Source organism: Eurosta solidaginis, chromosome 5 (genome assembly GCF_040869045.1).
Source record: "Eurosta solidaginis isolate ZX-2024a chromosome 5, ASM4086904v1, whole genome shotgun sequence".
NCBI lineage: Eukaryota > Metazoa > Arthropoda > Insecta > Diptera > Tephritidae > Eurosta > Eurosta solidaginis.
This window is the reverse complement of record NC_090323.1, coordinates 101,039,790-101,056,573: the sequence shown is the minus strand read 5'-3', so window position 1 is coordinate 101,056,573 and position 16,784 is coordinate 101,039,790. Positions and strand designations below refer to the sequence as shown.

Genomic DNA, 16,784 nt, shown 5'->3' with positions numbered 1-16,784 from the left:
CCCACATTAAAATCCTTTGACGGAATAATAGGAAATGACAGTCTTAAGGACCTTTGTTCAACAATAAATATACGCGACGATACCCTGACATTAGGTAATGGCCTAAGAATAAAAATTAGACAAAAACTTTCTCCAACCGTTAATAAAATTGACATTAGAACTGACCATATGACAGCTACACAAAAACAACACATACACCATTTGACTAGACGTTGTCCACATCTTTTTACAAAGCCCGATGAAAAATTAACATACACCACTACAGTAGTAGGAGAAATCAGGACCTCCTCTGACACCCCAGTCTATACAAGATACTACCCATACCCCCTTGCTATGAGAGACTTCGTAACAAAAGAAATAGGAAATCTACTAAAAGATGGAATCATCAGACCATCCCGTTCACCATATAACTCACCCGTGTGGGTTGTGCCAAAAAAAATTGATGCATCAGGACAAAGAAAATATAGACTAGTAATAGATTACAGAAAACTTAACACTCAAACAATAGCTGACAGATACCCAATCCCAGAAATCAATGAGGTTATCCCACAGCTGGGAAACAACAAATATTTTTCCGTTCTCGACCTGAAAAGTGGCTTCCATCAGATTCCATTAAAGGAATCAGACATTGAGAAGACAGCATTTTCGATTAACAACGGGAAGTACGAATTCACAAGACTTCCGTTCGGACTAAAGAACGCACCCTCTGTTTTCCAGCACGCACTCGACGATATATTGAAGGAGCACATAGGAAAAATATGTTATGTCTACATAGATGATTTAATAGTGTTTGGCAAAGACGAACAAAGCCATCTTCAAAACGTCGGGAAAATTTTTCATACGCTAGAAAAAGCGAACATGAAAGTCCAGCTCGACAAGTACGAATTTTTTCGTCAAGAAGTCGAATTTTTAGGATTTATCATATCCCCCACAGGTATAAAGACCAATCCCGCTAAAGTAAAAGCCATTCAAGAATTCCCATGTCCACGAACATTGAAAGACCTAAGATCTTTTCTTGGCCTCTCGGGTTATTATCGACGCTTCATCAGAGATTACGCCAAGCTAGCAAAACCTCTGACCTCGCTTTTAAGAGGGGAAGATGGACATGCGTCCAAAAATTCTTCCAACAAAAAGCCGGTTGTGTTCGATAACGACGCTATTGATGCCTTCAATAAAATAAAATCAGCATTAACATCGCAAGAAGTCATACTATCGTACCCTAATTTCAAAGAAGAATTCCACCTCACCACGGACGCTTCATACTACGCTCTAGGTGCCGTCCTTGAACAACCGATAACTTTCATATCTCGATCACTAAATAAAACTGAGGAGAATTACGCCGCAAATGAAAAAGAAATGCTGGCAATAATTTAGGCCCTCACTTCCTTACGAAACTACTTATATGGATCTGCAAAGGTTGTAATTTTCATTGATCACCAGCCACTCACTTTTGCATTGAGCAATAAAAACCACAATGGAAAAATGAAAAGATGGAAGTGTATCCTGGAAGAATACAACTATGAGATGAAGTACAAGCCCGGAAAAACAAACGTTGTTGCAGATGCACTATCAAGACCGCCACAAACTGACATTAACACCCTCACAACTACAGAACATAGCAGCGAAAGCTCCTCACACCCTCTTATTCCTGCCACTGAAGCCCCCATAAATGCTTTTAAGAATCAATTGTTTCTAATGTTTGGCAACGAAGATAGCTACTCGTTCCAGTTACCATTCCCTGCTTTCCACAGACATACAATTACAAAGCCAAACTTTTCTACACAGGACATCATTGATATATTTAAAAGATATTTAGACCCAGCCCTCGTCAACGGTCTGTACACTACAGAAGGGTTGATGGGTAAAATTCAGGAAATATTTCCTCTCCACTTTAGTAATGTTAAAATCCGTTACACACAAACTCTACTTCAGGACGTCACATCAGAAACAGAACGGAGCAAATTATAATCGAAGAACACCAACGAGCTCACACAAACAGCCGCGAAAATAAAACCCAAATTTTACGTAAATTCTACTTTCCAAGAATGTATGCGAAAATTGAACAATTTGTAAAAAAATTGTCAACTTGTCGCGTCCAAAAATACAATAGGCATCCAGCAAACCCGCAAATTCAGCCGACCCCCATTCCTCAGTCTCCAGGTGAAATAATTCACGTTGACATATATTCCACTGAAAAAGAATTAATACTTACTTGATAAATTCTCTAAATACGCCCAGGTTAAAATGCATATTAAAGATCCGATTCGAGAACTAATGATAGCATTTGGAATACCAAGACTCGTAGTAATTGATAACGAAAAATCTCTTAACTCTGCCTCAATCTCATCCTTACTTAAGGATGAAATGTCCATTAACGTCCACACCACACCACCGTACAGTAGCACGAGTAACGGTCAGGTAGAAAGATTCCACAGCACACTTTCAGAAATAATGAGATGTCTCAAAAGCAATCAGCCTACAACAACATTCGAAGAACTTCTATTTAAATCGGTACAGGAATACAATTCGTCGATTCACTCAACCACAAAGAACAAACCCATAGAGATATTTTTCGGAAATAGACTTTACAATGACCCACAACAATTAGAACAGAAAAGACAAGAAAACATTGCCTTACTCAAGAAAAAACAAGAACAGGATCTCTCGTATCACAACAAAAACAGACCTGAAAATAAGGATTTCCCAACAGGAGAAATAATCTATGTTAAAATTAACAAGAGACTAGGTTCCAAGCTAACTCCAAAGTATAAAAAGGAGGAAGTCTTGGAAAATCACAGGACAACAGTTAAAACAGTATCACGACGAACAATTCACAAATCTCTAATAAAAACCTAATTAAATTTCCAGATAAAATGGACCTCTACAAACTTCTTATTCTCCTCATTACGACTACTACCTCTTCCTCAGACGTTCGAATTCTAGACTACAGCAAATCCCAACTAGTAACAATAGACAATTGACAAGCGAAAATACAAGACGGAACATTTAGACTCATTTACCTCATCGACTTAGAAAAATACGAACAATTTTTGACAGAGACATATGAAGAGATAAATAACCAAATCCCTAACGATTACTTCCTATATCCCCTCCTCAAACATGAAACCATTCAAACCCTTGAAATCCTAAATACACTTAAACCCTCTAACATCAATTATAAAACTAGAAGATCCATTGATATATTGGGAACGGCATGGAAATACATAGCCGGATCTCCCGACCACGAGGATTTAAACATAATAACCAATAATTTAAATAATCTAAACGAAAATAATAATGAGCAAGTAGTAATTAATAACCTATTTGAAAAACGAATAAATAACATACCTAATATAGTCGATAGAATGATAAACACTATTAGAAAAGAAGAAAATGTTGTAACGGAAATCATAATAAATTTGCAAAATAGAATTAGGTTAATTAAGGAAGAATTAATAAATATAAAATATGCCATCCAATAGGCAAAAGAAAATATATTTAACTCTGTAATATTAAGCAAAGAAGAAATAGAATTGTCAATCAACAAGATGAAAAAGGAAAAAATACCATTTAAAAGTGCCGAAGAAGCACTAGAAGTATCACAAATAAATGTACTAAGTAAAGGAATGAAAATTTTATACATGGTTAAAATACCGCTGACATTGAAAGAAATATTTAGAAGAATTATCATACGACCTGTAAAAAGGGCAAAAAATACTATACTAAAAACTGAGTATAATGAAATACTAAAAGGAAAATATTCACTGTACGGAATAAAAAATGATTGTGAAAGTTATAATGATCTAACGATCTGTAAAGAAACAAATTTTATAGCTAGAATAATAAATAGTTTAAATTCGACTTGTTCGACAACGAACGGCCATCACGTCCCTACCTTAGAAGAAATCAAACCCGGAATAATATTGCTAAACCGGTTCGAAGGCGAAGTGGAAACTGATAAAGTATCTCAACCAATCAATGGAACGCATGTGATAATATTTTACAATGCAACAATAAAAATAAACGGCCAAACATTCGAAAATGTTGAAGCAAGACCAATTGAAACCATTCCTGCAATACTACAGCCAACTCCATTAGAAAAAGACCACATCGAATTACTCTCCTTAGAAGCTTTAAAAATCCTGCACATCAAAAACACGCATCAAATCAATTCTATTAAAAAAGCGACACTCTCTGTCGGAAGTTTCACAACGGCAGCTTCCTAATAATCATAATACTTATTTTTTTCCCTAAGGAAACGATCCGTGGAAATACGATATGTAGAAGAAGAAATAGCAAAGCCAGTACAATCTATTACGAATCAAGAAGTTAGCCAATCAAGTCAAGAAAATCATATTCCAACATATGTGTTTTAACAATTTGCTATTCTACTAATGATCGAGGACGCTCGCACTTAAAGGGGGAAGAGTTAAGGCAACCGCTTACCAAGTTGACCCTTACCAACGGCCTGCACGTGCAACTTCATTAAATGCATCATCATCGCTTTAATTGTAACAAACAACAGTCAGCAATAAGCACAGTAAACAACAGTAAGCAACGATCGCAGTAAACAACAATCAGCAATAGTTCGATTTTGGGCAATAACAAGAAATAGGGCACACATGCAAATGCAGCGTGCCGTATGGCCAATGATAGGTGTAATTTTAAGTTAAGACATTCATTGTAATTATTCTTAAGTTGAAGCACAACCAATAAATATGAAAGCGGACGCAAGTCCGCTACCTTTTTAAAAAATATAAAACGTACTATAAAACGTTAATTTATGTTCACATTTAATTTAAATGATTTAAGCACTTTTATGTTCTTTCTTGTGTCCGTACAGACCGCGTTTTGTATGTTAATTATATAATGTATATAAACTTTAAAATAATTATGTTTTTGCCGCTGATTGCCTTTTTAGCACCAAAGGACCATGTATAAAGATTTTAGCACTAGACACTTTATTTAAAAAATCTATACTTTTGTAATGAACAATTCAAACCAGGCACTTTATTTATTTGTATATATATGTATGTAGATTTAGAATTCACAAGGTAAACCTTTAATAAGGTATATAAAAATTACGTAATTGTTTAAATATTTAAAACAAAATAAGAATGAAATAGGTACGCGACGGCGGGCGGGCAATAAAACGCAAAAGAACGGATGCTGGCACGATGCGAGTGGGCGGGTAGTTTATGATCAACTGACTTAGCTTATGCGCGGTGGTGTTCGGCAAGCACATCTGAGCTGCACTTGCGCTTGGCCGCACTGGCCGGGTTGTTGCCAGACGGAGGGGGCGGACTTAGTCCGAAAATTGAATCATGTCTTCAACATTCTGTTCCAAAGATGATCCATCTGTGGTCCTGGACCTGTGGCCATTATTTTGCAGTCATCGGCGTAGGAAGCGATAGTGACTCCTTCTGGTGATGATATGAAGAAGTTAATCAAAAGTGGCACCCCTTGTATAATAATTCTCTGGTTTGATGTTACTTTCCTGAATTGCACCGATGCTTGCTGATCAGACTTGAGGGAAGGGGAGACCCTTCTAGGTCTTCCATGAACGTGCCGTGGTTGACCGTATCAAAAGCTTTTGAACGAGCCAGTCGTGGTTGACAGGCCAAGCAGCACCAACACCGTCCTATGATGAGTGTTAATGGAGTTCAGTAGTGATATGCACTTTAAGGAAGTCTGGATAACCGAATAATTTTGTTTAAATGAGTTACTGACTAAGGGGATAATATCTGTAGATACTGGTTGGATTTCCGGTTTTTGGTAGGGGGTTTATCCTTGACATTCTCCGTTATTTTGGAATGGCAAGTGCTTTTAACGATAAGTAGAAAAAAAGTGCGAGGCTGCAGATGCCCTCATGGTCAAGGTGTTTTTGCATCGTCATAGGTATTCCGTCTGAGACCAAATTCTAGCCGATTAAATGATTCAAATACTAACTAGTATGAATAACATCGCAAATTTATAGTCAATAAACTATTATAAATCTGACTAATATGATGAATGCCATGAAATTCTATTCAGTTAACTACTCATACACTAACTAGTATGAATCACACCACAAAATTATAGTCAACTAGAAGACCCGGCAGACGTTGTTCTGCCCTAAATTTGGCCTATCTGCATCCATTTTAATAATCTTTTTCCGTTTAACTCTGCCCTCCCCCCTCTTCACTTTTTCCTAATCCTTTTATTCACTCCTCCCTCCGTCTTTTCGCGTCATCTATCTCCATCTTCGTCTCATTCTATCTCTTTCTCAATCTCCATCTCTCTTTTCTCTTCTCTCAATTTCTTCCCATTCTTCTGCATCCCTTATTGCCTGTCCAGAGGGTGGTATGTATTTTATTCCAGTCCCAGTCCCAGTCCCACTCCGAGTCTCAGTCCCAGTCCTAGTTCTAATCCCAGTCCCAGTCCGTCTCTGTATAATATATTACTCTGTACTAAAGCACTCATCAACAGCTTTCATTTGATATCCATATTGTATAAACACTTGTTGTGTATACATACTAGACTGGGTCCGTTTATTAACCGATATCGCGCCATCAATTTTTCGATACGATTTGGGCTCAGGAAAAAAAGTTCCTCTACGCATAACGAAAAAAACAATTTTCGACTCTATGAAATTTCATCTTTTTGACTTTTTTTCGACTTTGATTTTTAAGGTTTTTTCTTGACCTACTAAAAAAATGTTCGTATGTATACCCTGTCCAACCCAAAAATGTCCGCTAAAAACGTTGGCGATAGCAGTTTGAAAAAAAAAAATTATACTAAAAATATTTTTTATTTCGACCCAGCCCAATACACACGATCAATGAGCTAGAGTAGCAATGTCACATATATATGTACATAAATATGTACACACAACCAATGAACATGAGTACTGACCTACTGCAATGCCATTGCTTGCATCAGAATGCAGTTAGACAATCAACATTTATAAATGTAAATATTTCTGCTTACCTAGCGGAAATCTGATTGGTTGCCCTTCAAAGCATTACCAAGCCTTGGAAGTTATGGGAAAACGAGACAAGTAAGGCGGAGTTAGAAACTAAATTTGTATCACCAAAAATTGTATAAATAGATTAAGATTTTGAATAAAGAGACAGATTGAATATGAACATCAAACATATGATGACTTTTTCTTTCTCTTAAAAACATTCCGGCAACTTACATCTGTAGGTAGCCTAGAGATCGGCTTTTGACCCTTATTCACCCTTTTCCTACGACCATCAGGTCACCACATAGCGATCCTGCCAGACCAAACCGATCCTGCCAAACCAAACTTATCCAACTTTACAATTTTAAAAACCAAATGAACAGCTACAAAGAAACCCCCATCAGCAAGGCTGAAATTGACGAAATTTTCGCAAAATACGAAAATCTTGTAGAAGAGGCTTACGTTCCTCAACAAACCAGTAAATTATCAGGAGAGACTGCTCCACCTTAATAAATGCCAACAATACACACATTAGTAAAATTAAGCAACTAAAACACTGAGTATGTATACATTTTACATAAAAAAAAAAAACAATTTTACAAATTAAACAAATTATGGGTTCAGAAAAATCCAAAATAGAAGACCCAAAAGCTAATGTAATAAATGAGGTAACCCTCGACAATAAGAAAGACATAAATAATGATTGTATAAAAATTTTGCTTTGTATTATAACTGTAATCCTTATTATAGACTTTATAATAAAACTTCATTCCATCTATAGGAACTAGTTAAAAAAGAGAATACAATGTAATATGAAAAATTACCAAATTTAAAAAATTTCTATTTGGCAAAAGCTAGAAGAGAAAATAAAATTATCCAGGCATGCTTAACCAACGAAACGATATCATTTCGTTACGATAATCGACGTTAATAAACGAAACGAAATGACTTCTGAAGAAAAATTCAATAAATCATAACAAGTATCTTAGAGTAAGAGAAGATACATTTTTAAAACATATAGCCATTCTATATACGGAATTAGAAACTATAAGAAGTATTACCAATGCATACTTTGAAAACGACGAAGGAACATAAGATTTTAGAGTTATTCTGAAAAAAAAAGAGACAAACTTTTGAAAATTTTATCTAAATACGAATACGAAGTTGAAATTCCTCACGATATAGACAAAAACATTGAGTTTCCTATAGAAATTTTTGAAAAAGACAATTCTTAAAGCGTAACAACAACGTCGGAATTTAATTTACAATTAGCCTTAAAAGCTATTCCGAGCTTTTCCGGAAATTACAAAGAGCTGGAAGCCTTTTTAAAGATTACAGAAATCATTTATAACGATTTAGCGGAGGCAAGCAGACCAGCACTTATCGACTTTGTATTTTATGTAAAACTGAGTCATACGGTGAAGACAAATGTGATTGCAATTCCAACCCCAACAACATTTTAAGAACTCAAAACCACCTTACAAAGAAAGTATAAAAGCGCAGCTACAATAACACATATACAGAACCAATTAGCCAATCTCAGCCAAAGAAATTTAAGTATATCGAACTATAAAAATAAAATTTTACAACTAGTGTCTGAATTAAACGCTTTGCAAATAGGGCAATTATGTGCGAGTGCATCGAAGGAACAAAAATCTTTGATTGCAAACTTAAATGAACAATATAGCCTAACGGTATTCAAAAACGGACTTAATGAACAGTCAAAACAAACAGTATTGGCCGCACTACCGAAAACATTTGATAGCGCTGTTGACCTAGCCTTAGAGATAGAGCAAGGAACCCAAAACATCAGCAAAAATGTATTGTTCTTCAGAAATGATCGACAGAACTACTTTAGGAGGTACAACAATTACAATCAAAACACTTATCGGCAGAATAACAACAACAGCAGAAATAGTTTTCAGCCTAGGTACAACAACAATAACAACAGACAACAAAATGGTTCAAGGAACATACCCAACCATGGACGGAACAATAATTCAATTAATGGGTATTCAAATAATCACAGACCAAAATTCAAAACAATAACCAGGGATATTCCATTAACCAAAGACAAAGTAATTACCCGAACCAAAACTATAGTAACTAAACTGGAACACAGCAGTTCAGGAGCAATGAGAGGAATAGTCGCCGAGTCAACTATGTCCAATTTCAGGGAAACCAAGGCTATCCGAAGGACCACGAGGGCACTCTTCCGGGGGACAGGGAAATATAAACAGCCCTAGGCCCAATTGTATTTACGTTATTACATACAATTTAACTAACTACGTAACAATAAATAACTTAGAACTGAATAGGCCAATGACATTCGTCATAGATACAGGAGCGGACATTTCAATTTGCAAAAATCCATTTAATAACGAATATGACTTTGACAGCAGCTCCAAATGCAAACTAACAGGCATAACCAAAGAAGAGATCTACTCAGTAGGCGCATCTAAGCTCAACTTTGTAATACAGAAAGACCAACTGGCCATAGATTTTCAAATGGTAAACGAAGATTTTCCAATAGCAACAGACGGAATAATAGGTAGAGACTTTTTAATGAACCACCTTTGTATAATTAACTACGAAACTTTCACCATTACAATAAATGTCAACAATACAGAACATATTTTACCAATCAATACAAAATTACCATCACAAAAAACAGTACGGATACCGCCAAGGACAGAGATAATCTTGCCAATTAAACTAAACATACAAGAAGATAGCGTAGTATTAAACAAAGAATTACAAGAAGGTGTATTTTTAGCGAATTCAATTGCACCAGCTAAGGGAATTTCCCATGTAAATATTTTAAACGTCAACACACATGCAGTCAATCTTCAAGAATTAGAATTTAATACAGAAAAATTATCAAACTACACGATTTTAAACGCCAATTGTCAACCAAATACCTACAACAATCAACGATTCAAAAAATCAATGAAAATATTAAAACTCGAAAATTTAGACAAATACACAGAAACAGAACTAACAGAAATTTTTAGACATAATCAGTCAATATTCCATTTAGAAGGAGAGAAACTTTCAGTAAATATTTTCTATGACCAAAAACGCAATCTCACAGACAACTTACCAGTGTACATAAAGAACTATAGACTACCTCAAACACAACAGGTACAAATTCAGAGCCAAGTACAAGAAATGATCGACAACGACATTATTGAACCTTCCGTTAGCCCATACAATTCTCCTTTGCTTTTAGTACCAAAGAAAAGTGAAAGTGACGATAAGAAATTGCGCTTAGAAGTAGACTATAGAAAACTAAATGACAAAATAGTAAGCTACAATCCCATTGACAAGATTAGAATACATACTTGATATTTTAGGACGAGCGAAATATTTCACAACCCTAGATATGACAAACTCTTTTCACCAAATACCATTAGACAATCATTCAATACCACCGACTGCATTTTTGACACAAGACGGACATTATCAATTCAAACGCCTACCCTTCGGACTGAAAATATCATTCAATAGTTTTCAAAGAATGTTAACAATTGCATTAAGCTGTTTAAGGTCACAAGCATTTCTCTATGTGGATGACATCATTGTTTTTGGATGCTCTTTAAAAAATCACAATAATAAACTTTTAAAAGTCTTTGATAGATTAAAATACTACAACCTCAAACTAAATCCGAGCAAATGTCAATTCCTCAAGTCAGAAGTAATTTATTTAGGCCACTTAATAACGGACAACGGTATAAAAACCGATCCAGCCAAACGTGAAGTAGTACGCAATTACCCCAAACCGACAACTCCAGACGAGACTAGAAGGTTCATTGCATTTTGCAATTATTACAGATGTTTTATCCCAGACTTCGCAAAAATCGTCAAATGCCTCAACTCACTATTGAAAAAAGGAAAACCCTTTATTTGGTCAGAAGAATGCGAAAAGGCGTTTAATAGCTTAAAAGAAAAACTAATTAACCCACCCATCTTACAGTACCCAGACCTTGACAAACCCTTTACACTTACAACAGACGCATCCGATTTTGCACTAGGAGCCATACTGTCACAAGGAGAAATAGGACACGATTTACCAATATCATACGCAAGCAAATCATTGCAAAAGCATGACATAAAGAAACCCATTATAGAAAAGGAGTTATTAGCCATTCACTGGGAATAAATTACTTTAGGACATACCTTTATGGAAGAAAATTCATCGTGGTAACGGACCACAGACCACTAGTATCACTATTTTTGCAAAGAAATCCATCATCAAAAATTACACGAATTAGAATAGACCTGTCAGAATATGATTTTGAAATCGTATACAAGCAAGGGAAAATCAATACCAATGCAGATGCACTATCATGCATCAAGATGGATAGTGACATACTCATATCAATGATTCCAATAAGCAAAAATGAGCAAGAAGATAGAAAAAGTGTACACATATTAACTAGAAACAAGGCCGCAAAATTGAAGGATAATCGGGAAAAATAAATAGCGCAAGAGAATAAGAATACCGGTAGACGCATTAACGAAGACAGCATGTCTCATAAGAAGCCTGATCAACTTCACATTTGGGAATGCAAATCTTATAATGACGTGAAGAAAATGAAGAAATTGAAATTTTATGTTGAAAAAGAAAGTAGTAGGTAGGTAGGTTGAACTGGCCGGTCCATGAGGACCCCACATAGACTGATTGAGTCCGTAGTGTTACCAGAAGTTTGTTTTAACGACCAAACTGAAAAACCCTATCAAAAACAAGGACCTTTGTTATAAAATAACTCCGTCCTCTTGGCAAACACTAGAAGCTTCCTAGGACTTAAGCCACTTGCTGCTTCCAGATCTGACAGCTGTATCACTCCTAATAGCTGGCGTCTTAGCCTGGCAAGTGCAGGGCACGAGCACAGAACGTGCTCGATCGTTTCTTCCTCCAACCCGCAGAATACCCGTCATGAGTCTACAGTCCTCTCTTTTTAATGATAGGAGCAATTGTGTTAGTCTAAGGTTGTAAGACCTACACATAATCTTCGACACTTTACAGCCCTGCGCTTGAACCCACGCCTTTCCCGCTTGGTCGATCATGTGCACCTCTCGACTTCGCTTAATCTCGCCCAATCTAATTGGGACATCTACGGAGCAAGCTTCAAGGGATGCGCCCTTTTTAGCTAGTTCGTCCGCTTTTTCATTCCCATCTATTCCCATATTCCCTGGGACCCAATATAGATGTATGCTTCTCCCTGTCCCGATTCTCTCCAGAGACTGCTTACACCCTAACACGCATTTAGATGTGCTATGCGAGATTATTGCCTTAATTGCTGCTTGACTGTCAATATAAAAGTTAACACGGTTGTAGCTTAAGCTATTCTCTTCCAGGGTTTCTACTGCTTTGGTTACGGCTAATATTTCCGCTTGGAAAACGCTACAGTAATACGGCAGCCTGTAGGATCTGCTTATTTCCGGATCAGCGCAGTATACCTCAGACCCTACCACTACTTTGAAACCATCGGTGTACACATGTATCGCCTCGTCCGCCATTTGCGCACCCTTGCGCCAACCGTCCACCTCTATTGTGGCCTTAAGATCTCCCTCGAAGCGCAGATAGGGAATCATGTAGTCTGTTCGTCTTGTGATTGATGACGCTATACTACTATGGCCATATGTTCGGCGCTCAAGCTGCCCCGAAGCACCGAGCTTGGTTGCGGTCGTTAACGTTTTGTTCTTTGCTACCAGGTCTACAGGTGGGATGTGCAAAATGGCATACAGTGCAGCTGTCGTGATTGTTTTCAGGGCTCCCGTAATGCTAAGCATCGATAGTCTGCGTACCCCTCTAATTTTTTGAGGTATGTTGTTTTTTGTGTGGCTTTCCACCAAACAAGAACTCCATAGTATAGAATAGGGCTTACAATCGCTGTAAAAACCCAATGATAAAGAGAGGGCGATAGGGCCCACGTACACCCCAGCATTCTTTTACATGTATAGAGTGCCGTTAAGGCCTTCTTGACCCTCTCCTCCACGTTGATCTTCCATGACAGCTTACTGTCTAGGATGATTCCTAAATATTTTGTGCAAGGTTTCTCCTGTAAGGTCACCCCTCCTAACTTAGGCCTGGTCCAATTTGGGACCTTGTACCTCGTTGTAAACAAGACCATATCCGTCTTCTCCGCATTGATTTTCAATCCGAAATTAGATGCCCAGGTATGAATATCTCGAAGCGCCCGATCCATCAAAGAACTAATCGTTGGAAGGCACTTTCCACTTATGACAATTGCAACGTCATCTGCGCAAGCCGTATGTTTTACGGGTCCCTCATCGAATTGCCTGAGCAGTTGGTTGATGACCAGCGTCCACAGCAGAGGTGATAGCACCCCTCCCTGCGGCGTGCCCCTGTCCACTGATTTCGTGGCGTCGTACAATCCCCATTGTGATGTAATCTTTCTGCAATTTAACATGCAGCCGATCCATCTGATTAAGGCAGGACGTACTTTAATGTAATTAAGACCATCCATAATCGCCCATTTTGCAACATTATTGAAAACCCCGGCAATGTCCAAGAAGACTCCTAGAGCATACTCCTTATTTTCCAGGGATTTCTCTATGCTTATTACCACCCTATGCAATGCGGTGTCTACCGACTTGCCTTTGGTGTACTCATGCTGTGTTGTGGAGAGCAGCTTTCCATCCACGTTGGACTTTATGTACACATCTATCAGCCTCTCAAAGGTTTTGAGCAGAAATGATGTTAAGCTAATTGGTCTATAATCTTTGGGATACACGTGACCGATCTTCCCCGCCTTTGGTAGGAAACCTACACGAGCAGTTCTCCAAGAGTGCGGTACATGATTCAGACGTATGCACCCATCGAATATTATTTTAAGCCATTCCACGACCGCCCTACTTGAGACTTGTAGCATGGCCGGGAATATACCATCCGGGTCCGGCGATTTAAACTTAGAAAACGTCTTCACTGCCCACTCGATCTTGGTATCGGTCACCAAGCCCGGCACTACTAGCTCCGTGATCGAAGTGTGAGTGATGTCAGCTGGCTCCTCTAAACCGTCTCCCGATGGGAAATGTGTATCGAGAAGCACCTCAAGGGATTCCTCACTATTACGTGACCACTCCCCGTTCTCTTTCTTTATTAGTCCCTGGACTATGTTTCCCTTTGCTAGGATTTTTTTCAACCGTGCTGTTTCGCTGGAGCACTCTATGTCCGTACAGAAACTTTTCCATGAGTTTCTCTTCGCCCTGGTAAATTCACGCTTGTAGATCCTTAGTAGATCCCTGTACTCGTCCCGACACGCTTCGCTTTCCGCGGTCTTTGCGTGCTTAAACATTTCTTTTACCTGTCTTCTTAGAAGACTCAGCTCATTGCTCCACCATGGCGGCTTTGCTTTTCCTCTGAATCTTCTTAGAGGGCAAGCTTTGTTATATGCAGTCATAAGCGTCCTTGTTAGGAATTCATTCGACTCCTCCCGTTCCTCTACATTAGCAACCTCTTTGGGTTGTCCCAGTTTTGTTTCTACATGTTTCTGGAATTTAGTCCAGTTCGTTGACCTAGGATTTCTAAAGGTTCCTCCCTTCTCTACCCTCTTTGGGGGGATGTTGAAGCTGATATACGCATGGTCGGAGAAGGATGGTCTATCAAGAACCATCCAATCATACCTTGATATATCACGCTCGGAGCTCAATGTAATATCCAGAACATTTCTGGATGTTGAACCAATGTATGTAGGGACATTTCCCCTGTTGGCTATCTGCAAATTGGTTTGCAGGATGTAACAAAACAGAGATTCGCCTCTCTCGTTCGTATCTGCTCTTCCGCACGCATTGTGGTGCGCATTTGCATCTGCGCCTATGACCAACCGTCCTTTGCGCCCTTCCTCCTGTACTAGCCTTTTGCACTCCATCGGTGGGACCTCCGCAGCATGGGCCATGTAGCAGGACGCCAGGATAAATGCCTGCGTATTCTTTTGCTCAACGGCCACCGCTACGAGATCCTCAGTGGTGTAATTAGGCAGCATATATGAATGCAGCTGTTTCCTTACCATTACTACAGCTCGCACCCGTCCTTCCGTTTGCGCGTAGTAAACGCCAAACCCGCGCGCTCCAGAAACCTTTCTTCCCGATGAGAGCCACGGCTCCTGGATCAGCGCCACGTCAAACGAACCCTCCTCAAGGGTTAGGAGGAGTTCGCTCGACGCCACTTTACTGTGTTGGAGGTTTATCTGTAGGACTCGCAGCACCATTGGGCTGTTTGTCCCCCTCCAGCACATTCGTCTCGACGTCGTCGTCCTCCCCTTGCCCTTTTGGTTTAGAGTATTCGCGGCCCCCTTCAGCCTCTCGTAAGTGTTGTGCAGGGTGGTCCTCTGTGCGAGTCACAGCACCATTTAGCGGTTGGTTCTCTTCTAGCGCGTTCGTGGTGACGTCGGGGACCTCCACCTGTCTTTTTTCCCTTAGGCTTTTGAGGTCCTTTTTGACTTCGCCCACCTCTAGCGTGTTGGGGTTTTTATTCTCGGGACTTCTTTTCCTGAGTCGCATGTAAATTTTGCCAGTGCCAAAGGATATTTTACCATGCTGCGTGTACAAAATATCCTCCGCCTGCTTGTTTATTTGGAAGATGTAGAACTGACCATCCTCGGTAGGCCGAGATATATTAAGTACCTTCCAATCCTGTGTCGGTATGTTCGGATTCTGATTCTGCAGAAGTCGCAGTGTATCCTCCGACTTCATCACGCATGGTATCCATACCTTAACTTTTGGTACCGTGGGGATTTGCGCTTTATCCACCACCTCAAAACGCGCGTTCGTGCCTTGCCTTTGGAGGTTTGTAACCACTTCCTCCAGCCACCGCAAGCTGGCGATGTTGTCGCACGCTATCATCTTCACACCATTATACCATCCCCCCGAATCAAAGGTTGGAAGGGGCTTACTTGGTTGCTCCCGCATCATCTTAAGCATTAAGCTAATAAGCTCCCTTCACAGATCTCCACCTTTCAGTAGTCATTTGTCCGAAAGGACTGGTACGATGAACCAGCGCCACAGTCAGTGACTGCTTTGCCACATCACTCATCTTCTTGGGAAAAGCAGGAGTCTTAGTGTTATCTCCCTTTGGCACCTCCGAGAAAGCCGGAGTCTTAGCGTTAACTCCTTTTAGCGCCTCCGAGAAAGCCGGAGTCTTAGCGTTATCTCCCTTTGGCTTATCTCCTACTTCCTTAATTGGAACTTCCCTCTGACTCGCAGCTTTCGAGGTAGTTGCTACCTCGCTATTGGAGCCCATCTGTCTTACAGCTTTGTGCCTACTTGTCTTGTCTATGCGACTGCCCTGCCTCGCGGCTCTAGGACTGGGTCCTTTCTGCCTCTTGAAAGCAGGCTTGTCGCCTTCCGCCGAACGTTGCCTCTTCATTCTGCCATTCGACGCTTCTTCCTCCTCGTACCGGTTGCAGAACCGAGGATTTCTCGCAGCAAACCTTTTGAACTGCCTTCGACCTACTTCTACCGCTTCATGGGCCCATTCCAATCGCTCGATCTCCACTTCTGTTGGGTCGACCACTGCTCCCAAGCGTTGTACAATTCTTAGTGTTGCACGGTACTGCGAGAGAGCTCTTTTACTTCCTCTGCTCCGTACCCTTCTCCACTCTTCTACTCCGTTTTCATTTGTGTGCTTCTCCAACACGGAGTTCATTGAATCAGCACTACTCTCGCTCCCCGAGTCCGACGCATCGCTTAATTCGTATTTGTCGTCCTTGGATTGCGACTCAGTCCTCCTCTTTACAGTCAGGTAATGGGTTGTTCATCTTGGTCGTACGACCACCTGCCCGACAAGGCGGGCTCATCGGTCCAGTATTATATA

At 39.6% G+C, this 16,784-nt stretch overlaps 1 protein-coding gene across 5 annotated transcripts in view; it reads right to left on the bottom strand.

Annotated features, from left to right (window-relative positions):
• The window catches only part of SREBP (Sterol regulatory element binding protein), an 801,341-nt gene that overhangs the window by 653,103 nt on the left and 131,454 nt on the right, over window positions 1-16,784 (bottom strand). The window lies entirely within an intron of this gene.